Below are 23,022 nucleotides of genomic sequence, written 5' to 3'. Positions count from 1 at the left end.
AGTAGCCGCCTCCCTAGCTCTTCATTTAATTTATTAAGTCTTAGTTTGTCTGCAAGTAGGATAAAGGGTAGGTGATTTTAGGCCTGTTTCTTAAGTTTCATGAGGGAAGGTACCAAAACCACCTGTTCATGTGTGGGTTTCCGTTTTTTTTTTTTTTTGTTTGTTTGTTTTTTTTTTTTTTTGAGTGCCCTGTCTCTGATGAAGTTGATAACAATTGCCATTGTTTCTATTATTATTAAATTTTTGTTTTGTTTTTAGAAAGATTCTCTCTTTGTTGCCCTGGCTGTCCTAGAATTCCATGTTTAGAACAGGCTAGCCTTTAATTCACAGAGAACATCCTGAGTCCGGAGTTAAAGGCCTGTGCCACTGCACTGGGCCAAGAGTTTCATTTCAAAACAGTTTATTTTTAATTTTGTTTTTTGAGACAGGGTATATCCCTGGCTGTCCTGGAACTTGCTCTGTAGACCAGGCTGGCTTCAAACTCACAGAGCTCTGCTTGTCTCTGCCCCCTCAGTGCTTGGAATAAAGGCAAGTGCCAGCACACCTGGCTTAATAAAGAAGGTTCTATTGTTTGAACGCCATTTCACTGCTTAAGCCTACCTTGGTCCTGTACCTTTGGTCATCTTAACTCAGCCTCCTGAGAGCTGGGGTTATAGGTGTGCATTACCATGTGTAACATCAAAACAGTTCCATTGAACACTGAGCAGGGGCACATGCCTGTAATCCTAGCACTTGGAAACGGAGGCAGGGGCATTGCAAATCTGATGCCAGTGCGGGCTACACAGACTGTCTCCAGGATGCCCTAAGGGATAAGGGTGTAACTTGGCAGTGTACTTGTCCAGCATGAGCAACCCTGAAGGGAAAGAAGGAACAGAACAGGCAAGACAGAGAGAGTGGTGTGTAAGCACAGGCAGTGAAGTGTCCCTCATGAAAGCAGGATGACCCAAGACTCAGAGAAGGGAAAGCCAGCTTGTGAGTTCACTCTGTCCATGGCACTTTGTTTAGCTGGTCTTAATTCTCAAAGCGTCTTGTAGCTAGTGTTAACCCCACATTTTCAATTAGACAGCTGAGGCTAGGGGACCCTTTACATTATCCAGCAGACAAGGAGATAGGACTGGAAAGTTCTGATCTGTTTGATCTGCATGATTTTATTTACACTTCTGATCACAGTTAGGGTATGGTGGCTCTTGGCTATAATCATAGCACTTGGGAGGCTCATATAGGAGAATCATAGCAGGTCTCCATGAGTTCAAGGCCAGCCTGGTCTACATAGTGTGTTTCAGAACAGCCAAGGTTATGTAGAAAGACCCTGCCTCAAAATACCACAAACAAATAAATAAAATAAAAATTATTTTTTATTTATTTTGAATAGGAGTTATATTTGCTTGCTTTAAAACTCTAAAAGATGACAGGAAAATATCTTCCCAGGCCCACCCCAGTTATCTAGTGCTACATTCTACAAGCAGACAATCATTTGTTGTTGTTTCCATTTTTTAAATTAAATTAAAATATCATTCACCTTCCCTCCAACCCTTCTTATGCCTTTCTCTCAAAATCAGATTATCCTTTTTTCTTTCTTTATTATTGTTATGTTGTGTGTGTGTGTGTGTTTGTGTGTGACTATGGGGTCTAGAGAGATGGTTCCGTAGTTAAGAACGCATGCTATTTATCCAGAGGACCTGGGTGCAGATGTTAGTACCCACCTGGCAGCTCACAGTGGTCTCTGTCTCCAGTTGGAGGGAATCTGGCCTTTCTTCTGACCCCCTTAGGTTTCTGCTTACATGAGTACATGCACACACTCAGGCACACCCACAAATGCTAAAATTTAAAACAAACATTAAAAAAAAGAAAGAAAAAGAGAAAACACAGCCAGGTGTCATTGAGTACACCTTTAACCCTACAATGCAGGAGACAGAGGCAGGCAGATCTCTCTGACTTTAAGGCCAGCCTTGTCTACACAGATAGTTTGAGGCTAGCCAAGGCTATATACTGAGTCCCAGTGTAAACAAAAAAACAAAACAAAAAAAGCAAAAAACAAGCAAACAAAACAAACAAACAAAAAACCCACAAAAAAAAAAAAAACAAAAGAAGAAAAAAGGTGCAGGGAGGGGAGAAAAGAAGTATTTATTTATTTATTTAATTTATTTATTTGTGTGTGTGGGACTATGTATGTGGGGGGGTATATATGTGTGTTTGGGGGTATGTATGTGTGTGTGGGAGGGGTATGCATGTGTGGGTGTGTATGTATATGTGTGCGGGAGGTATGTATGTGTGTGTGTGTGTGTGTGTTGGGGGGCTGTGTGTGTATGTGTGTGTGTATGTGTGTGTATGTATGTGTGTATGTGTGTGTGTGCGTGTGTGTGTATGTGTACTGTGTGCCTGCTCTTGTAGAGGACAAAGGAGGACATCTGGTATCTTGTTTTATCAGTCTGTCCCCTGGAGGTAGTGTTTCTCACTGAACCTCAGGCTCTCGTCTTGGGTGGCTGCTATCTGTTCAGCAGGCTCTCAGGATGCAGTGCTCTCCATCCCATAGCACTGGGCTTACAAATGTGCACACCCCTGCCCCTGCCCCTGCCCCTGCCCCTGCCCCTGCCCCTGCCGCTGCTCCTTTACGTGGGTGCTGATACCTACACTCTTATGAAGTCTTGTGTGAATGTGACTCAGTGGGGGTAGCTCACAACTTTGGTTATGTTTTACTAACGTTTTATTTTATTAGTTTATTTTTATTGGGTGTTTTTTTGTTTTGAGACAGAGTCTCTGTGGTCTTGGCTGTCCCAGAACTCAATATGTATACCAGATTGGCCTCAAACTCAAGAAATCTGTCTGCTTCTGCCTCCTTAGTGCATCACCATGCCAGGCTACTTTTTTCATCCATCCATCCATCCATCCATCCATCCATCCATCCACCCACCCACCCAACCAACCACCCACCCGTCTGTCTGTCTGTCTGTCTGTATGTATGTATGTCTGTCTGTCTGTCTATCCATCCATCCACCCACCCATCCATCCATCCATCCATCCATCCACCCACCCATCCATCCATCCATCCATCCATCCATCTATCCACCCACCCAACCCCACCTATCTATCTATCTATCTATCTATCTATCTATCTATCTATCTTTAAGATCTCATAGGCCAAACTGGCCAAGAACCTGTTGTGTATCCCAAGCTCACCTCAAACTTTCAATCCTCCTACATTAGCCTCGAAAGTGCTAGGATTCCAGGCATGGTCCACTGCAACTGGCTTAGTTTACAACTTTTAAAAGAGAGTAGGCTTGAGGCGTTGCCGAAAGGCTATGTCCAAAGGGACTAGTTCAATGCCTGCTATGTGTGAAAGAGGGACCTGCTTAGTCAGCACTGGGCCTCAGTTTGAGCCCTAACAGCAGCAGCAGCAGCAGCAGCAGCAGCAGCAGCAGCAGCAGCAGCAGCAGCAGCAGCAGCAGCAAAGCAGTGCATTTCACAAGTGTGACTATTTCAAAGAAAGTCATCTCCTATGATGTTAGGCTCTGGGTTTTAAGTTTCAACTAGCAATGTCTGTCTCTGGACTTAGCAGAACTTCAGCAGATCTGAATGTCAAGTTTTCTTTGTGTGGAAGCGATCTTACCATTCCTTACTGTCCATGGCTGTCACACGTTCATCGCTACTGGCCCCGGGATTCTTCAGTCACTTTTACCTAGCTGAGCGTAGTGCCCTGCTGGGCTAGGACACTAGAACCAGAGCTTCTGGCCTTGTGAGCTTCTGTTCTTGGGGAATGAAGCGAGGATGACTCTGAAGAGTTCAAGTGGAGTCAAAGGCAGAACTGAGGGGCGTGGGGAACAGCCACTGCCCAAGGGTTGGCCGGGTGGTGCTAGAAAACATTTAGGGACATCCTTTGCACCTTCCACAAATTACATCTCGGGTTTCGAGACAGGATCTCACTGTAAAGCCATCCATCCGTGTTTGCTCAGGGGAAAGGAAGGAGAGGTGCACAGTCTAGGTAAAGATGATCCTGACGAAAATGCAGGCTACTGTGTGTGTGTGTGTGTGTGTGTGTGTGTGTGTGTGTGTGTGTGTGTGTGTGTGTGTGTGTAACAGCTCTGTGTATCACCCTTCACCTCTACTTCCACCTCCCAGATCTAGAGATCTAGCATAGTAGTATTTGGGGAAGGAAGGGAAGGAGGGAGGAAGGGAGGGAGGGAGGGAGGGAGGGAGGGAGGGAGGGAGGGAGGAAATGATCACATTCAGCATCCTAGATTATCTCACAACTTATCTAGACTTGTAAAGAGAAGAAGGACAATTCTCAGGGTGCTGATCCCTGAGAAATTGGTTCTTTGTTTTGATTCTGCCATCATAAGCCAAGGAGTCCTCAGTTGGAGCCCATTGTTGGTTCTACAAACTAACTGCAACTTTGGTGATGGTAGTGGTGGTGCTTCTCCTCCTCCTCCTCCTCCTCCTCCTCCTCCTCCTCCTCCTCCTCCTCCTCTTCCTCCTCCTCCTTCTCCTCCTCCTCCCCCTCTTCCTCCTCCTCCCCCTCCTCCTCCTCCTTCTCCTTCTTCTTTCCTCCCCCCCCCCTTTTTTTTTTAAAGACAGGGTTTCTCTGTGTAACCCTGGCTGTCCTGGAACTCACTCTGTAGACCAGGCTAGCCTCAAACTCATGGATCTTGCCTACTCCTGACTCCCAAGTGCTGGGATTAAAGGCATGAGCAACCACTGCCCAGCTGTAAGACTTTTCAACATTTTTAAAAATTCTTTTATGGGTATTGGTGTTTCGCCTGCATGTATGTCTGTGTGAGAGTCTTAGATCCTTTGGAACTAGAGTTGTAGACAACTATGAACTGCTATGTGGGTGTTGAGAATTGAACCCAGGCCCTGCCAAAGAACAGTCAGCTGTCTTGACCACCGAGTCATCTCCCTTGCTTAGAGCTGTGTAAATAAATGTATTGCAAAAGATATGTGCACAGCTGGACCTAGTGAGATAGGTCTGGGCTCCCAGCTATTTGGAAGGCTGAAACAGGATTTGGAAGCCTGACTGGGATAGAGCACAGTCCAGACCAGGCTGTGCAATTTACTGAGATCCTGTCCCATAATTAAGAAGCAGGAAGAGGTCTGTAGGGGCCTATGAGATGGTTCAGCAGGTAAAGGTGCTTGCCACCAAGCCTCACAACCCATGTTCCATCCAACTGTGATGACGAGAGAAGAACCAGTTCTTGAAAGTTACCCTGTGACCACTACTTACGCCATAATAAAAGGATATGCTCACCCATACCCCCCCAAATACATACATGCATGCATACATACATACATACATACATACATACATACATACATAAAATTCGGTAAACATGTACTCACCACCACCATTCAGAAACCCTACTGAAACTTTTTTGAAATAATAGTCGGTTTGTTACCTGGGCTTGGGTAGGACAAGTTCATTTGTTTAATAAACATTTACTGAGTACGCACTGTGAATCTGGGTCCTGTAACATGGCAATGAACAAATAGAAATGTTTATGCCCTGGAGCTTCTGTTCCAGAGGAGGGAGAGAGATCAGAAACAGCAATAATAAAAAGACAACGCTGGAATCCAGCCTCTTCTCCACAGCACTGAGAATGGCGTGCTGGGGTGCAGGAAACAGGCTGCCGGGTGGTTCGGTTTCAGGAGAGATCAAACGAGCAGCTTGCACAAGCCAGGGAAGGGTGCAGCCCTGGGCAAAGCCCCACCTCTCTGCTGCATGCTTTAATGGTGCACCTCCAAAGAGTGAGGAGGAGTTGGGCCTGTTAGGAACTGTGCTGTTATCTAGGGACGTGCGTGCGGAGAGCACTTCCAAGCCCTAAATCTGACTAGCGACTAGCTTATGGTCGCAGTCTCAGAAAAGCCAACAAGGTGGGAAGCCTGAAACTTGCCTTCTTCTTTTCCTTCCTTTTTGTTTGCTTTTGTTATTATCGTTGTTTGAGTTGTTTTTTAAGAGCTGGCTTAGTAGTTCAAATCACTGTCTGTTCTTCCAGAGGGCCTGAGTTCAATTCCCTGCACCCACATAATGGTTAGCCTTATGCGATTTTTTTTTTAATCCCAAAGGATCTATCAGTTTCTTCTGGTCTCTACGAGCCCCGCATGTACATGATGGTGCACAGACATACATGCAAGCGAAGCACCCATACGTATAAAACAAAAATAAATATCTATGCTGGCCTGGAACTCACTATGTAGCCCAGGCTGGCCTATTTGCTTTGCTTTCCTGGTTTTGTTTGTTGTTTGTTTGCTTTTCAGGGGAGAGGGTGTTCAAGTCGGGATCTCACTATACAGCTCTGGCTGTCCTGGAACTCACTCTGTACACCAGGCTGGCTTGAAGCTCACAGAGATCTGCCTGCCTTTGCCCCCTGAGTGCTGGGATTACCAGATGTGTGCCATCACATCTGGCTCGCCTTTAAATTTACAGTAACCCTTCAGCTTCCATTTTCCATGTGTTGGAGCTACAGGCATGTGTAACCAACGTGAAGTTTCCTTCTCGACTGTACAGGAAAACAGCAGTATTTATTTCAACATCTCTGTCTTGGAGATTGAGCGGTTCCCTCTGCATCCTTGGCTTCTCTTTGTTCCTTAAAAAATTCACTTCTGAGAAACTTCTATGGCCATAAGCTTTAGACCATGGTGACAAGCATAAATGTTCATAGGGAGCAGGTAAAACCGGACACAGGCAAATGTATCACAGTAGGGACACGTGGGCTGCGACAGTTGTAGAATGTATACTTCTGCTTGGCTCCGAGATGGTAACGAGTACAGGGTAAGAGCTTCACATTACTGAATCTCTAAAATTTCAGGAGTCCAAATTGTTAAGTAAAGCATTTTGAATTCCAAATGTCGGCGATTCAGGAGTGCAAGTGAATTAATAATCTTCGACACGAACAAATACGTTTTGCATAACGAGGGCTGTAATTAAAAAAGATAGGCAAAAACCTACAGTTTATGCTTCTTATAGCAGCTCCTGAGAAGCAGAGGCAAGAGAACCTTGAGCTTAAGGCCAGCCTGAGCTACATAGAGAGCCCCTATCTCACAAGACAAGAAGAGTGGGGCAAAAGACAGAAGTTCGACAGAAGGCTGGTAGCTGGAGAACCAGGGTGGACCGGGGAGTAGTCCCACTGCCAAGGTTCTGTGTCATCTGCTCAGTCCCGGCTATTTTGGAGAATAGCAGTATCTGAATCATCTTGGCAGACTGGGGAAGATGTACCACTGTGGGTAAGCCCTGCCGCCCAGAGCTCTAATTCCCTCTTCTGCAGAGTGGGATGGACTCCAGGGTTTCCGATATATGTCCTTCGAAGTCCAGCCTAGCTTCAGAGGTGTCCTCCAGAGCTGGGGAATGGTGGAGGGACCCCAAGGCTTTTGGACAGCTGAGCTTTTGTTCTGTTTTTCTCTTTGGGTTTTGGCTTTTCCTGTTTTAAACCTTGGACTTCTGCCAGACGTTTAAAAATAAAATCTGAGGAGTGTGTTTTCCTAAAGTTTGAGGATCTGCATTCGCTGCTCAGCCCCACTGTAAGGTGTTAGCAGCTTTTCTCCGTTTGTCTAATGCTGTTTCCCTGCTCCCGGTTGTCGCTGGGTTTGTCCCCAGCTACAAATAAACATGTCATTCTCAAACATTATAGATCGGGCTCAGGGTGCAGTTGAATGGTAGAGCAAGGGCAAAGCCAGGATGTGCACCCAGACATACAGGCATCCATGCACACATGTGCCTATACTGCACACACCATGTACATATATACCCATGCACAAACAGAAGCAAGTACACACAAACGCACACACAGAGCATTATAGGAAGATTCTGATACATTAGTTTACTAGATTTTTTTTAGATCTCTTTTTTTATGTGTTTGTTTGTTTGTTTGTTTGTTTATTGAGAGGGTCTCACTATGTAGCCCTGGCTGTCCTAGAACTATGTAGACAAGGCTGCTGTCAACTCACAGAGATCTGCCTGTCTCTGCCTGCCCCGCTCTCCATGCTGGGATTAAAGGCAAGCCGCCACCACCACGCTCCCGCCTTTTGTTCCTTTCCTTTTTTTTTTTTTTTTTTTTTTTGGACTTTTTTAAAAAGAATTGGTGAACAGATATGTTCTTGCCCCTAACATTATATTCTATATAAATAATATAATCAAATCGTATCTGCTACTGAGAAGTTTTTCTAGCTGTTTATGGTGATGTACCTAGAGTACCTGTTACTTAAAAGGCTTAAATCCAGGAGTTTGGGGCCAGCTTAGGAAACTGCAAAACCCTGTCAAAGCAAACAGAACCCACTATCAACAGAAGAAAACAAACTCACCAGCAACAGAGCCTGGGTGAGCTGCATGACTTGATAAAAATCCACCAACATTGCCCATGGATCTCCGACCTCCAGTCACCCAGCTCAACTTACGCAAATCTCAAAACAACTAATTCACTTTAAAGTGTTATCTTTGAAGTCAGATGTGGCGGCCTATACCTAGAATCCCTGCACTTAGTGGGCCCACAGCCTAGAATCCCTGCACTTAGTAGGCCCACAGCAGGAGCATCTGGAGTTACACTTTAAAAAAAAGAAAGGGCTATAATTCATTGATAACAGTATATAATGATTACGCATAAGATTCAAAATAACCATAAAAAAGGGCAATTCTGTCCTTTGTTGTTGTGATGGCGGCGATGGTGGCAATGGTGGCAATGGTGGCGATGGTGGAGGTACTATGGCTGCCCGAGGTCCAGGCCAGCCTGGACCACCAAGACTGGGATGCACACCCGTTCACCATGTTTTCCCGCTAAGGTCGCTGGTAACTTTGAGAAGCCAGGTGGCGGAGGACTCTTGTTTGAAGCTGACTTCAGATCCTCTGGCAAACTGCTTTCAACTCCAGCTTTCCAGAGCTTCTTAGCTACAGAAATTGCCTTGAATGGGAGCTGCTAACACACAGCTCTTATTGTTCACCGCCCTAATCTCGACCATCAGAGGATCCGCGAATTTAAATTGCCCTTTCGAATGACCTGGATTTTTTCTTTTCCCCCAGTGAGAATGAAAGAACGTTAGATGTGGGGTGGGATCCGTTGATTTTCTAATGTTCCTGCTGAGTTTCCCCTGATGTAAAGAAACCTGTTTTTTTTTTCACACCTACTTTAAGGGGTTCAGGGTCCCTAGTGAGACTATGTGAGGAGAAGATGTAACACAATTATTGATTACAGGACCTTTCTTTCTTAACACTTTGTTGAGGGATAATAGAGAAACTAAGACTGGGTGAGGGGATCCTATTCAGTTCTTTCCTCTGCTGCTAATCTCCTAGCAGGTAGCAGCCCTAGTAGAGTAGGGCAATGTGATTAGCTTTCTAAATTATAACCTTCTATTCCATCTAGCATTTTAACGAATCTGCTACATAGGGTCTCACTATTTAGCCCTGGCTGGTCTGTAGCCTGTTAGGTCAACCAGGCTGGTCTCGAACCTACGGAGTTTCACCTGCCTCTGTCTCCCAAGCCAGCATTAAGGTGTGAGCTATAATCCTTCCTGAGATACCCCTACCACCGCCACTGTGAATTTAAGGAATTGCCTTTGTCCTGTTGGTCACCTTTGGATCTCCACTACAGTTTAGTGTCTTCCATTGTGAGTAGACGGTGTTATCAGGGGCTCAGTGAATCCAAAGAGGCCTAACCTCAGGTCTAACAAACCTGCATTCCAGCCTAGTTTTCTTTCCCACCTAAAACACCGCTGCCGGTTTTTCCTTTAAGTTTGCCTCCAAGACAGGAGACTACTAATTCTCACTTGCACACGCCTGTATTTCAGGGAATACTTAGGAGTGTGTTTATAAGGAACAACGAGGCAGGCAGCATAGGCGCTAGTCTCACTTCCAGCGCGAGAACACTTGCTGATCAGTTCGTCAGTGACAGCTTGCACTGTGGTTCAGGTAAATTGTCTTTTCCTCCTATAGCCTTTGCGTTGCGTCGCCATCCTCTGGCCTTTCAGCATTTGTTAGTTTGTTTATTGTTGTTTTGAGGCAGGGTCCTCTGTGAAAACACACAGGCCTGGCTGGCCTCTGAACTCGGTTTTTCCCTAAAGGCTGGCCTGAGATCCATGATCTTCCTGATCAGCAGCCCAAGTTCTGAGCGGGAGAGATCCCACAGCAGGCTTGTTGTTTGACCTCGCTACTCAGAACAGGAGTCTCTCCACTGAAAGCTATTTCCTCCCCCACCCCCCAGCCTCCCCCTTTTTTCTCCTTTAGAAACGATCTCATCATGTAGCTCAGGCTGGCCTGGAGATCACAATCTTCCCGTTTGAATGCTGGGAAGATAGACGCGCTGCATCTTGTCAGACATGTGGGACAAGGGTTCTGCCACCCAGCGACACCCTAAAGCAGCCCAGAGTAGTGTTTTACTCTCTTGTCTGCACAAGTCACCACGTGCAGAGTTTTAGCATCTTTATACGGAGGCCCGTCACCCCTGGGTGTGGGCAGGGCATGAGTAAAGACAGTTTTCAAGTTTCTCTGGAGATATTATTATGCAGTGTCTTCCTCTGCCTTCTGTTGCCATGACAAAACATTTGACACTAGGTAATTTGATTTATGTAGAAATGTGTGTAGCTCAGGGTTCTGGAGGCCGAAGGCACGGCACTCTCCTCTACTTTGTCAACTAGGAAAGGTCCCTTACATCAGGATGTGGCAGAGGATATCGCATAGCACAGATAAATTGTCCAAGTCTGTCTTGTAAAACCATCAACACTGTCATGGGGCGGCGGGGGGCTCACCCCTAAAACCTCATTTAATCCTACTTCTAAGGGCCCCACCTCCAAATGCCATCAGCATCTGGAATTGAGGATTTAGTTTCTATCATGAGAACTCTTGAGAGACATATTCAAACCATGTAGGACACAGTAAGGCTTTTTCTTTTTTATGGTTTTGGTTTTTTGGGTTTTTTTTGTTTTGTTTTGTTTTTTTTCTTTACGTTTTATTGTTTCCAAGACAGAATCTTACTCTATGGCCCAGGTTAGCTTTGAACTTAGTGCGTAGTCGACTGAGTCTAAACTCAGACTTTTGCTTTTCCTGGTTCATACATGCTGAGATTATCAGTTGGGGACAGCATATTTGACTCATAAAGTTTGAGAACTTTTTAATACATTTTATTTTTTGAGACTCTGTGGCATACTCCTTTATCCCAGCACTCAGGACGCAGAGAGAGGTGGATCTCTGAGAGCTGGAGGACAACCAGGGCTACACAGAGAAACTCTCTCATAAAACAAAACAAAACAAAACAAAACAAAAGCATTATTTTATTTCTACGTGCATTGGTGCTTTGCCTGCATGCATATCTGTGCACACATTTGTGCCTGGGACCAGCAAAGGTCAAGAGAAGACATTAGGTCCTATGGAACTATAGTTAAAATGGTCGTAAGATACCATGTGGGTGCTGGCAAACAATCCTGAGTCCTCTGCAAGAACAACCAAGTGTTCTTAACCACTAAGACAGGGTCCTCTGTGTAGCTGTGGTCATGGAACTTACTCTGTAGACTAGGTTGGCCTGGAACTCAAAGAGATTACCGCTTCCGCCTTCCGAGAGCGTTTGATAGAAATGTCCAGTGTCTAGGGCTCATTAAATGGCAGGTATTTTGTTTTCCCTGATCCTGAGCCCAGAGCGTCAAGCACGTTAGGCATGTGCTGTACCACCCAGGTATCTCTCCGGCCCAGGGGCGGCAGCAATAGCTGTTTCTGCTAGAACTCTAGTCGTGTCTTAAGGAACAATTCATTCTGTGTAAAATGCACATTTACGGGGCCCTGGGTACTTGGAATCCTGTGAGACTGTGGTAAGCCGTAAGAAGGGACTGGGGGCAAAGGAAGGCTGGCTGGAGGTACCAAGTTCCTCTTAGGACTGGGAGGTGGAGGAGGGGCGGCTAGCGCTTCTGTAAACAGTGGAGAGCCAAGGAACTAGGTAAAGCGGACCAGACAAGACTTGCTGTGTACTTAAGGAACAGAAAAGACACAGGCCACTCTCAGTTATCTAGAAAGGGATTAGCCGACTGTGAGAAATGGCAGCCTGACCTTTCTTATCATTTTCACAAATGACTCAGTGTGTCCTTGCCAAATAATACACACTCTGCAAAGGAGCCGCGTGGAGAAGCATCCTCCTTCAGCAGCCAGTGCGACGTGCCACAGACAATGACCATGCCGCTTTGCTAGCCTAGAACTGCTACCGGTGAGAGAAGCTTCAACAGTTAGGCTGCAGGGGGGAAATGCATCACAAATTTGATACTCAGAGGATTTTGTCTAATCCTTCAGTCTTTTATCCTCTTGCCAACCGTCAATCGAAAGTAAGCTGTTAGTGTCCGGGACTACGAAATGCACGCTACCAAGTGTTGGGAGTATAGCTCCGTGGTAGAGCACCTGCCTAGACCTGGGTTCAGTTGTCAGCACCAAAAAAATAAAAAGGAAGAAAAAAAATAGAGTCCAGATTATCAGTGCGGCAAACTGGCCCTAGACATTTGGTTCTCTGATATAGATAGAGATACAGATATAGAAAATAGCATATATATATATATTATATGTGTGTATATATATATATATATATATATATATATAGAGAGAGAGAGAGAGAGAGAGAGAGAGAGAGAGAGAGAGCCCACCCCCACCCATTCACCAAGTTTTCCCAGATCCTAGACTGGGAAATCTAAACTCCAAATGGAATCACAGTTTCCTTTGGGCTTCTTCCTTGCCCCAAATTTCCAAGCGTTAGCTTCATAGTAGGCACCTGTGTCGTCGTACCCAGTGTGTGAAATGCTGGAGAATTTAACCTAGGGCTTCATGAATCCTAGGCAAATTCTCTGCCAGCCAAGCTACATCACCAGCCCCTCGGGTATCTCTCCATCTCCGTCTTTTTCTATTCTGTTTTTCTGTATTTCTGTATTTCTGTCTGTCTCTCTCTCTCTCTCTCTCTCTCAGTCTCTCTGTGGTGAGTAGTGTGGCGGTCTCTGTAGATGTAGCTCAGGCTGGCCCTTAAAGTGCTCTGTAACTGAGGCTGACTTTGCCCTTCTGCTCCTCTCACCTCTACCTCCCAAGTACCGCAGCCACAAGCATACACCTCCATATCCTGCTACATCTTAGCCAACATAGGCCTTCTTAATCTACTCCACTCTAGGGGGAAAAATCCGGAACAGACACCAAGGCTACTTTTTGCTGTTTTCTTTCTTTTCTTTTCTTTTTTTTTTTTTTTTGGTTCTTTTTTTCGGAGCTGGGGACCGAACCCAGGGCCTTGCGCTTCCTAGGCAAGCGCTCTACCACTGAGCTAAATCCCCAACCCTGCTGTTTTCTTTAAAAGCTTAAATTGTATTCTCTACATGGGTGTCTTGCCTGCATGTGTGTCTGTGTATCACTTGTGTGCCCAGTGCCGACAGAGACAGAAGAGAGCATGTACCACGTAGGTGCCAGAAGAGCAGCCAGTGCTTTCTCTCTCTCTTTCTCTCTCTCTCTCTCTCTCTCTCTCTCTCTCTCTGTCTCTCTCTCTCTCTCTCTTTCTCTCTCTCTCTCTCTCTCTCTCTCTCTCTCTCTCTCTCTCTCTCTCTCTGTCTTTGAGACAGGATTTTTCTGTGTAGCCCTGGCTATCCTAGAACTTACTCTGTAGACCAGGCTGGCTTCAAACTCAGAGATCTGCCTGCCTATGCCTCCCTAGTGCTGGGATTAAAGGTGTGCATAACCCCCAATCCCCCCCCCCACAAAAAAAAAGTGAAAGAGAGAGAGAGAGAGAGAGAGAGAGAGAGAGAGAGAGAGCGCGCGAGCGCAGGACTCCAGGTTCTATTTCTTCTGAGTGTTAGAAAAGACGAAATGGCTTAAGATGTGACCGTTGGTAGAATGCTTGTCTAGTTTGCATAGGGCCCTAGACAAGAACCCTAGTGTCTAATAAAACCAGGCATTGCGCACGTGCCTGCCATTGCAACGCTCTTGAGATGCAGCCAGGAGGATGAGAAATTCAAGGTTATCCTTGGCTACATGGTGAGTTCGAGGACAACCTGGGATATGAGACCCTGTCTCAATAATAAACAAACAGATCCAAGAATTTTTTCCCCCTAAAAGTAAGATGGTTATAACACGAAGCAGCAGATTAGAAAAATACGTTCGGTTCCCTTTGGACTTTTGTTTGTTCGTCTCTTTCAGACGAAGTCTCACTATGTAGCTCTCCATGGTCTGCCTTGAACCTATTACGTAGAGCAGGCTGACCTTGATCTCAGAGATCCGGCTGCTGCTGCTTCCCAAGTGCTGGGATTAAAGGCCTGTGCCACTAGGACCAGCTCCATCAGCTCTGGACCAAGTGGGTTAGATCACTTTTGTTGTTAGTGGTGACTGTTACCAACATTAATTTCAAGAATGAATGAGTTGGTGCTGGCTTGCTTCGTAAGACTATTTGCCATGAGGTCAGAGGACAGCGTGTGCCATGCCCATGGTTATTTCTCTTCTTGGCACCTAGTACTGAGTCTGAATTACTAACAGGTATGTTGAATGCATTTATTTCTCAAACTTCTTCCCTATTTTATGCATCTAAATTACTCCCCAGCTTAATGCAGATGCAACTTTTCCAAACAGGAAATCTATGATCCCAGAAGGACGTATGTGGTCCCAGTAGAAGCAAAAGCACAAACAGGGAATTGGATGCTCAGGGATATTTTATCAATGGCCGCATCCAAACTTCATTCTCCTGAAGGCCTTCTAAGGGTAGGTAGGACAAGCAGATGTTTACAGAAACTCACAGTGTGAAGTCTGAACTGTCAAGCAGGATGAGGCTTTAAAGTGTATTCCTAGTCAGAGGATTTAAAACTAGATAAAAGCTTATGTCTTCTAGGGTCTGTTCCTGATCAAATGGGTCTCTGAGCAGGAATCAGAAAGCATCTCTCTGGCTGGGCATGGCCTTTGGGCGTTGTTATTACCTTCCGACTCCAGACTGGCAAACAGCAGCGCTAGCTGAGCATGCTGGGTAATGTGCTTAATGCATAGCTAAATGTTTGTCTGCCCTCTGCTACCTTATGGAAACAAAGCCGGAAGAGCTTTCTAGTGGCATCCCTCACTTCTGTCTAAGAAAAGTCCCATGTGCCTCACCGAGTCAAGGAAATTCATAACTCCCAGGGAGCTACTGGGAAATGAACGTTTAGTCACTGATGACTCAACCAGACCCCCTTTCGGGTTCTTTCCCAGGCAGAGAAGAATATCGGAGTTGCTCAAGCTACCTTTAGTTTAACAAATAGGCAGGATGTTATTATCTCCTACAGTATAATAGACTAATATATTCAAATCAGGACCCTACGTAAAATATATAAGGTATTTACGAAGCATACTTCTAGCATCAGAAAGTGCTTACTATTGACCTGTAAAAGAACAATTTTTTTTGTCTTTTTGTGAGTTTTGGGGTGTCTGTTGCTGTTTTTAAATTTTTATTAATTAATTAATTATTTTTTTCGGAGCTAAGGACTGAACCCAGGGCCTTGAGCTTGCTAGGCAAGCGCTCTACCACTGAGCTAAATACCTAACCCTATTATCTTTTTTTGTATATGAATGTTTGGTGCCTGTGGCGGTCAGAAGAGGATGTCAGTTCTCCTGGAACTAGAGTTCTGAATGGTTGTAAGCCACTCTGTGGGTACTGAGAATCGAGCCGTGATCGTTGCTGGAAGAACCACAAGTGCTCTTCACTGCTGAGCGGTCTCTTGTTAAATTTTTTTCAAGACAGGATTTGTCTGTAATCCAGTCTGACCTCAAACTAACTGCAATCCTCCTGGCCCAGCCTCCGGAGGGAGGGCCGGAGGGGTTACAGGCAGTTTTTACCAGTGAACATCATATTTCCAGAGTTTATCCTTGGACCACTCACCAGTGCTTAGTTCTCTCTATAGCTGGGTAATAGATTGTATATACATGACCTTTGTTTGCGTTTCCATCAGGTAATGGGGCGGCTGGAATATTTCCACTTTGGGATTATCAGAACGAGTCTGCTGTGAACGGGTTTGTCGAGGGTAGTTTTCATTTCTTCTGTGGTGCTGGGTCACATGGTAGCTGCATTTGGCTTTGGGAAGACATGTTTTACAGAGTGACGGCATAACTTACTTTTTCTACTGGCAGCGCAAGCCATCCCAGTTCCTCCAATGCTCCTTGCTCTCTTTCCGATTATAGCCATCCCGATGGATGGGGGTGGCTTTTATTTGCATCTTGTCATTGTTAGGCATATTTCTATGTGCACATTTGCTATGTGTATATATTTTTGGAGAAATGTGTATCCAGATATTCTGATCACTTTCTTTCTTTTTTTCTTTCTTTCTTTTTTAAGATTTGTTTTGTTACATATAAGAACACTGTAGCTGTCTTCAGACACACCAGAAGAAGGCATCAGATCTCATTGCAGATGGTTGTGAGCCACTGAGGGGTTGCTGGGATTTGAGCTCAGGACTTCTGGAAGAGCATCAGTGCTCTTAACCACTGAGCTATCTCCCCAGACCTTCTGATCACTTTCAAATTGGGTTTCTGCATTCAGAGTGAGTCTTGTGCATCCCAGCTGTTCTTGAATGCACTATGTACAGAACAGAGTCTGGAGGTCCTCCACACCTTTTCTCTCTTCTTTTGTTCCTGCTGATTGTTACCTAGGAATCACTACTTGGGTTTAAGGACGAACTTCCAAAACTCACCCATATTTTGCCAATAAAAAATATACCTGGGCTGGGGGTGTTGCTCAGTGGTATACTACCTGCCTAGAGTGTATAAGGCCTTGACGTTGACAGGTCATCTCTACTTATCACTTGTTCTGGAACTTGCTATATAGATGAGGTTGGCCTCAAACTCATGGAGATCCTCCTGCCTCTCCCGAAGACCTCATTCCTTCCTGCCATCTGCTTCTTCCTACTTAGAGGTTTATCTCTTCTGTGCTCCATTAGGGTTCTTTGGTAGTTTGAAGTAGGGTCAACTTTCTTCTGTGAAGAAGAAAGAAGAGTTTATTTCTGGACTTCTTGTTCTGTTCTACTGATCCACATGTTTGTCCTTCCATTGCCACCACACTCTTCATCGCTATAGCTTTAGAGAAGGTTTTGAAATCAGGAGTCAGGATTTTCCAGCTTTCTTTCCTTTCACTGTTCTGGCTATGCTATAGTCTACAGATTCCCCTCGGCTGTCTCAAGTCACATTTGCTTCCAGTCTGTTTTTCCTGCCTGGTTCTGAGCAAACTGCAAAAGGTAAAACCATTAGTTGTGTGTGTAGTAGTAAGGAGCCTTCCTTGTTTCCCCGATAATGACACAGAAACCTTTTTGCTTATTAATAAGCTTCAGGTGTTACATCTGGGCAGGTTTTGAGCTATTCTAACCTGACAATGCTGGCCTGCCCTACTTCTCCAGCCACATGGCTCACCACCTGCCGTCTCAGTCTCCCTCTCTCTCTTCTTCTTCATTCCTGTTCACAGAGACTCTCTAGGTACCAACTGAGACCCTCCCCCTAACTTTCTGAGCCCAGAAAGTCCCGCCCTTTCCTCTCCCCTGCCCACTATCGGATGATCATCTCCTATTGACCAATCAGAAGATGACTACAGAGAACAATGTTTTACAAAATACTGAGTGAGGAAACGCTTCATAATCATGACAATACCGAGGTCCCAACTGCCACCAGATCTCGGGCACAGAAATCAGCAACTGAATACATAGTGTCCCAAAGCATCCCTCAACAGTCATTCATGAAACTTGACTAGCAGCTCTGATTTCAGGGATATTAGCTTAAGATAAGCCAGGTATATTCTAGCCAAGATAAAGTCACTTTTCTCTTAACTTATAGAACATTGTTGGGGATTAGGTCTGCCCGCTCACTCCTGTACAGAAACAGTACTTAGGAAACAGCAGCATTAGAATTAGGAATTCAGTCACCTTTAGTTATAGAGTGAATTTGAGGCCAGTCTGGGTCAAAAGAGACTATGTTTCAAAGAACTAAAAGTGGGGAAACTCTTGTGGAGGGGAATCCAGCTGTCCTGCTTCTGTAAACACCTTTCCCAGTAAATTTCCCCCAGCAACGCTAGCTCTGTCTTAGATCTATGTGCCCCTCTGTCTTAGATCTGTGTATCCCTCATTCTTTGGTCCTATGGCAGAATGGGGCCCATCCCTGTAATCAAGCACTGGGGTGTCTGGAAACATATGGACATCTCTTTTCAGGGTTTAACAAAGTAACCCTGAGTTTTCTAGTTTCAAGCTCGAATGTATCAATTTACTCCCAGAGTGAAATGGAAGGAGACGTTAATGAGATCAGGTCTTTGGTTTTTGTTGGTTTTTTGTTTACATCGTCACTTACATTTTGTGTGTGTGTGTGTGTGTGTGTGTGTGTGTGTGTGTGTGTGTGTGTGTGAAGTACGAGAAACCAGATATGGAGGTACTTTGGGAGAATCGTTTTTTTAAACGTACAGAAAAAGTTTACTAATTTGCATTGTGAGATATTCTCCGGGAGACCATTAAAAAGACTTTGCAGGGAACTCTACCTTCTTTTTTTTTTTTTTTTTTTTTTTTTTTGGAGCTGGGGACCGAACCCAGGGCCTTGCGCTTCCTAGGTAAGCGCTCTACCACTGAGCTAAATCCCCAGCCCCGGAACTCTACCTTCTAAGGTGTCATTCTAGTTACCGGACCCTTCAAAATAAAAGATTTTTGTAAACATAGAATAGGAAACTCAAGCTGAAGGCTGGATGTAGCATGAGGGTTGAGAAGTATAGGTGCTGAGACAAGATACGTTCCATGTTTAAATATTTCTGTCAGTCAATGACTGTGTATCTAGGACAAATTCTGAACCTTCTTTGTGTATAAAATGGTGGTGGTGGGGAATCCTTTCCTCATTGAGCAGTTGTAAAGACTGTCAAAAAACAAACAAACAACAAAAGCCAGGTGAAATGTCATAATTCTCAGCACAGAGCCTGGGAAGGGTTACATGTCAGTCATTGACATCTGCTGTGACATGTGGAGTAGAAAACAGCTGTGTCACTGCACAGGCTTCCTGGCAATCTGGATCACTGGGTGTGAGTGCCTTTTGCTTTGAGACACTGCTTAGGAATGGGGCTGTTCTTTTTTTGGAGTGGGAAGGGGTCCCTGTACAGGTCCCTTTTGGCCACTACTTGACTTTGGCCTGATAATAACAGTTTTATTTATTTATTTATTTATTTAGTACTAGATTTTGATGTTGCTAGTGATAGGGATCACTGCTAACTTCGAGGGGCCATGCTGTTTCAGAATCATCCTCTGCTATACTTTTGGGGGGTTCGTTTCAGAAATATCACTGACGGTACCACCAGGATTTAATAAATAGATGGTCCCAGTTGTGATCTCCGCACTTGGGAGATAAAGGTGAGAAAGACTACGAATTCAAGGCTAGTCTGGGCTACATAGCATAGCAAAAGCCTGTCTCAAACCAACCAAACAAAATTCAGAACACCAGCACGTGGAAAACCAGCCACTGAACAGCCAAACTAGGGAGCAGTTGAACCAGTTGAAAAAGTTGTGGGGAAGGTGAACCCCCACCAGAAATAAATAGATACAATCCCGAAACCCTGATAGTTTAGGGCCAGCAAGATGGTTCAGTTAGGGAAAAGTGATTACTGACATGAGGTTGATCCCCAGGGCACATATGGTAGGACAGAGTGACACCCTTGAGCTGTCCTGTGACTGCTATACACATGTACACACAGCATACTCATGCAAATTATGTGTAGTGAATATTTTTAAAAATTTTGAACTTTAGGTTCCCATATCATAAAAACACCACCAACAAGTAAATTTAAAAAACAAAAACGAAAGCCCCAAAAATAAAACAAAAAAAAAAAACCAAAAGGAACTAGTTTGGTAAAAAGCACTGCAAAGCGTCAGAGATATATAAAAATATCCATAGGTTTAAAATAAACGGTATCATGGAGGCTTTTATTACAGGAATAAATTCTACACATTTTTGAGGGCACTCACAGATTGTGAGCACAGTAATGTTGATAATTATTGATGTTCTTTAATCACTAGCTATACATAATTACCAGAAAGCTGTGTTCAAGAGACCATGAGTTTTCCATCAGATCATGGGGAGGAAAGTTTTTTCAAGTAACTGAAAATTTTCATCTATCTGGAGTAACTTTTGCAGTGCTAGATAAATGGCACTGGCCTTAAATTGGACTCAAATTAAGTTTGCAAAATAAAATACTATACAAAGAAGCAATGTAGGGAGTTGAGTGTGGTTTTTGTTACTAGGTATCCTTCAGAGGAATCACAGCTGGAATTGTAACCTTTCTTTCTGGCACCTTTTCTCCCAGCTCCATCAGTGTTTCAGCTAGGAGAACATCTACTCCGGAGGTGATGAGTACTCACTCATTTAAAGAATGAGATTACTTAGGTAGAAGATGCAGCTCCCGGTAGAGTATCCTTTAAAATATGGCTTCAGTGATGATCCATTTGTCAAGAGTGCCTGAGGCCAAGACTGATGACCCAAGTTTGGCCACCAGAATCCACATGTTGAAAGGACAGAACTGACTCCTGCAAGTTGTCCTCTGACCATCTCATATCCCCTCTCCCATCAGTAGATGTATAACATTTTAATTTAAAAAAAATAAGCACTTAACCATGTACCTATCGCAGCCCATCCGGTCATATACAAACCAGGCCGACAATGTTCCTATATGGGACAATGTTCCTATATGGGGCCTCAAATTCAGGAGATTTTGATTCACTGAAGGATGCATGGTAAGTCCCACCCACGCTGGATTTGAAAACAGTAAGCAGTTTTGAACAAACATAGGTTTACTGAAGTTCAAACATTCAGCATTCTGTCTATCTTAAACCTGAATAGGGATTGGGGAAAAAAAAATTAGGTTATAAGGTCAGTTCTGGGTCTGAAAGTAGAATTTAGAGCTGGAACACTTTTAGATGTGTCCAGCCTCTTCGTTTTACAGAAGAGAAGACCAAGCAAGGCCCTGGGACACTTTGAGACAATGTAGGTCAATCAGTTAATTAGTGACAGAAGGAACTCCTGTGTCCCAGCGCCTTCTGAAGCCGGTGGTTTTCAAGTGCATGCTCAATTCCTCAACCAGCTTAGCACGCCTATCACTTATTTATGCAGTCCCTCTTTCGTTTCCCTTCCCCTTTCTAATGGCGATCCAGAACGTGAGCCCTGAACCCGGGGCAGCCTTCCCACTCGAGGCACGCAGTGGCGTAGATTAGGACTCGGTCCCGGCGCCTTTTCCGCAGCAGGTGTTCCGCACCTCGCTTTCTTTAATCGCTGCATCATCGGCGGCGGCGGCCTTCGCGGGGCTCCTGGTTTTAACAGCACACGCGTGTCCCCGGGGACCTGGAGAGCACAGAGGACGTGGTGGGTCAGAGCCACTCCGCTCAGAAGGGCTTCCAGAGCCCGCCGGAGTGACCTCGGCGCCGACCCCGCAGGCCTGGGGCGGCCGGGGCGTGCCCGCGGGGCCTGACGTGGCGGGGCCTGACGTGGCGGCGGGGGAACGGGTTCTGCACTGCCCCACGCTCCGGCCAGAGGGCGCCCGGCCACAGTCCTTCCCCACCCGGAGGCCGCCCGGGGCTGCGCGTGGAACCGCGGGGACCGCCCTGGAGCAGGGCAGTCATCCCTCCTCCTGCTGCCCTCGGTCTGAGGTCGGGCCAGGCGGAGGGGCCCGGAACCGCGTGGGTATCCTCCTTTCTTGGGTAGCCCTAGCAGGACCGAGCGACGACCCGAGCTGCACCGGTCACGGCCGCCCCTGTGCGCCCGGGCCAATCAGCGGCGCGGTCACAGATATGCAAATGAGACGCCGGTTGCTGCGGGAGTGCCGCTCGCTGGGGCTGGTGGGGTCGCGCAGGGGGAGTGAACCGGGCCAATCAGGCGGGTGCGTGGCGCGCGGGGGGGAGGCGGGGGCGGCGCCCCTGCTCGCCTCCCTCCTTCGCTCCCGGCCCGGCGCTGACAGGGGGGCCTGGCCGAGCAGCCGGTAAGTGCCGCCGCTCGCCGCTGCCGCCCGCCTCCACCGGCGTGGGGAGGACACCCGGGGCGCAGCGGGACAGCAAACATTGCTCAACTGGTGGAGACTGGCGGGGGAGGGTCTGATAGCCTGGTGGTCGCTGGAGGCTGCCCCCGCTCGGCCGGCCGCGCGTGTCAGTCTAAGAGGGCGAGGCGGGGGGCGGCGGGGAGTCTTAGTCGTGGCGGTGAGTACATGCGCCCCCACCCCACCCGCCCGGGGCTAGGGATCCCCGCTTTTAAGGGGCGGCGATTGGGGCTAGGGACCAGGGAGGGGGCGCTGCCCGCACGTGCAGCCGGGCACACCGGGGCCCGCCCGCCTGTCATGGCTGCAGCTATGCCCTCACCCCTAGTCTGGTACCCGGGGTCGGAATCGGGAGCTGCGCCTGTTGCGTGGGCCGGAGGTGAACCCCAGTAGGCCGGGTGCTGCTCGTGGCCTCCGCCGGGGTCGGTTCCTGCCTAGGCGCGGGCTTCCCTCGTCTAGCAGCCTTGTTCCCCACCCTCTATCTCGCCTCGGTTACTCGTGACAGGGCGTCCCGCGCGAACGGTGGGGTCCCCGGAGCACAGCTTGCCCTCAGCACTACCCCAAGCTTTGCCTCTGGGTCCCCCATACTGGCTTCCCCACGCCCAGGAGGCCAACTTGAGGGCCTCTCCGTGCCTGCAGCGGGTCCCCTCCTGCCCGTGCTGCTGCTCTCTGGGAGTCTGTCAGGGTGTGGGACGCGTTGGGTGGTTCCAAGGCTCTCCTCAGACATCCATCCCGAAGCCAAGCACGGACCCGGAAAGCCTGTGTGTCTTCCTGGCCTGTCACAGCTGCCAGCTCAGAGAGTGATTTGCTTGTTCCTTTTTTGGTTTTGGTTTGCCTGGTAAAAAGGGAAAGCAAAAACTTTTCAGGACAAAGTAGATGTAAATTGAAGTGGTGACACAGTCGAGGTGTTAACAGTGCTGCACTGTTAACTTTCCTGGGGAGCTTGTTCCTGACCCTAATGCGACTTTTATCCATTTATCTGAACTTGCCCTATGCAATAAAGCTTATTAATAAAAACCACCATCACACTGGGCTGGAGAGATGGCTCAGAGGTTGAGAG

At 46.4% G+C, this 23,022-nt stretch overlaps 1 protein-coding gene across 9 annotated transcripts in view; it reads left to right on the top strand.

Moving 5' to 3' along the window:
* The window catches only part of Chd9 (chromodomain helicase DNA binding protein 9), a 223,110-nt gene that overhangs the window by 50,987 nt on the left and 149,101 nt on the right, over positions 1-23,022 (top strand). The window contains exon 1 of one of the 9 annotated variants that reach the window (XM_039098059.2): positions 21,474-21,612. The exons of 6 other annotated variants lie outside the window; for them this stretch is intronic. The gene's annotated coding sequence lies outside the window, so the exon portion shown is untranslated. Of the gene's footprint in view, positions 1-21,473; positions 21,613-21,683; positions 21,912-21,958; positions 22,126-23,022 lie in introns of those variants that run through there. 2 more of the 9 variants (XM_039098057.2, XM_039098058.2) reach the window with 2 other exon arrangements.

Source organism: Rattus norvegicus, chromosome 19 (assembly GCF_036323735.1).
Source record: "Rattus norvegicus strain BN/NHsdMcwi chromosome 19, GRCr8, whole genome shotgun sequence".
NCBI lineage: Eukaryota > Metazoa > Chordata > Mammalia > Rodentia > Muridae > Rattus > Rattus norvegicus.
Note: the sequence above shows the minus strand (reverse complement) of the source record. Positions and strands in the feature narration are given on the sequence as shown.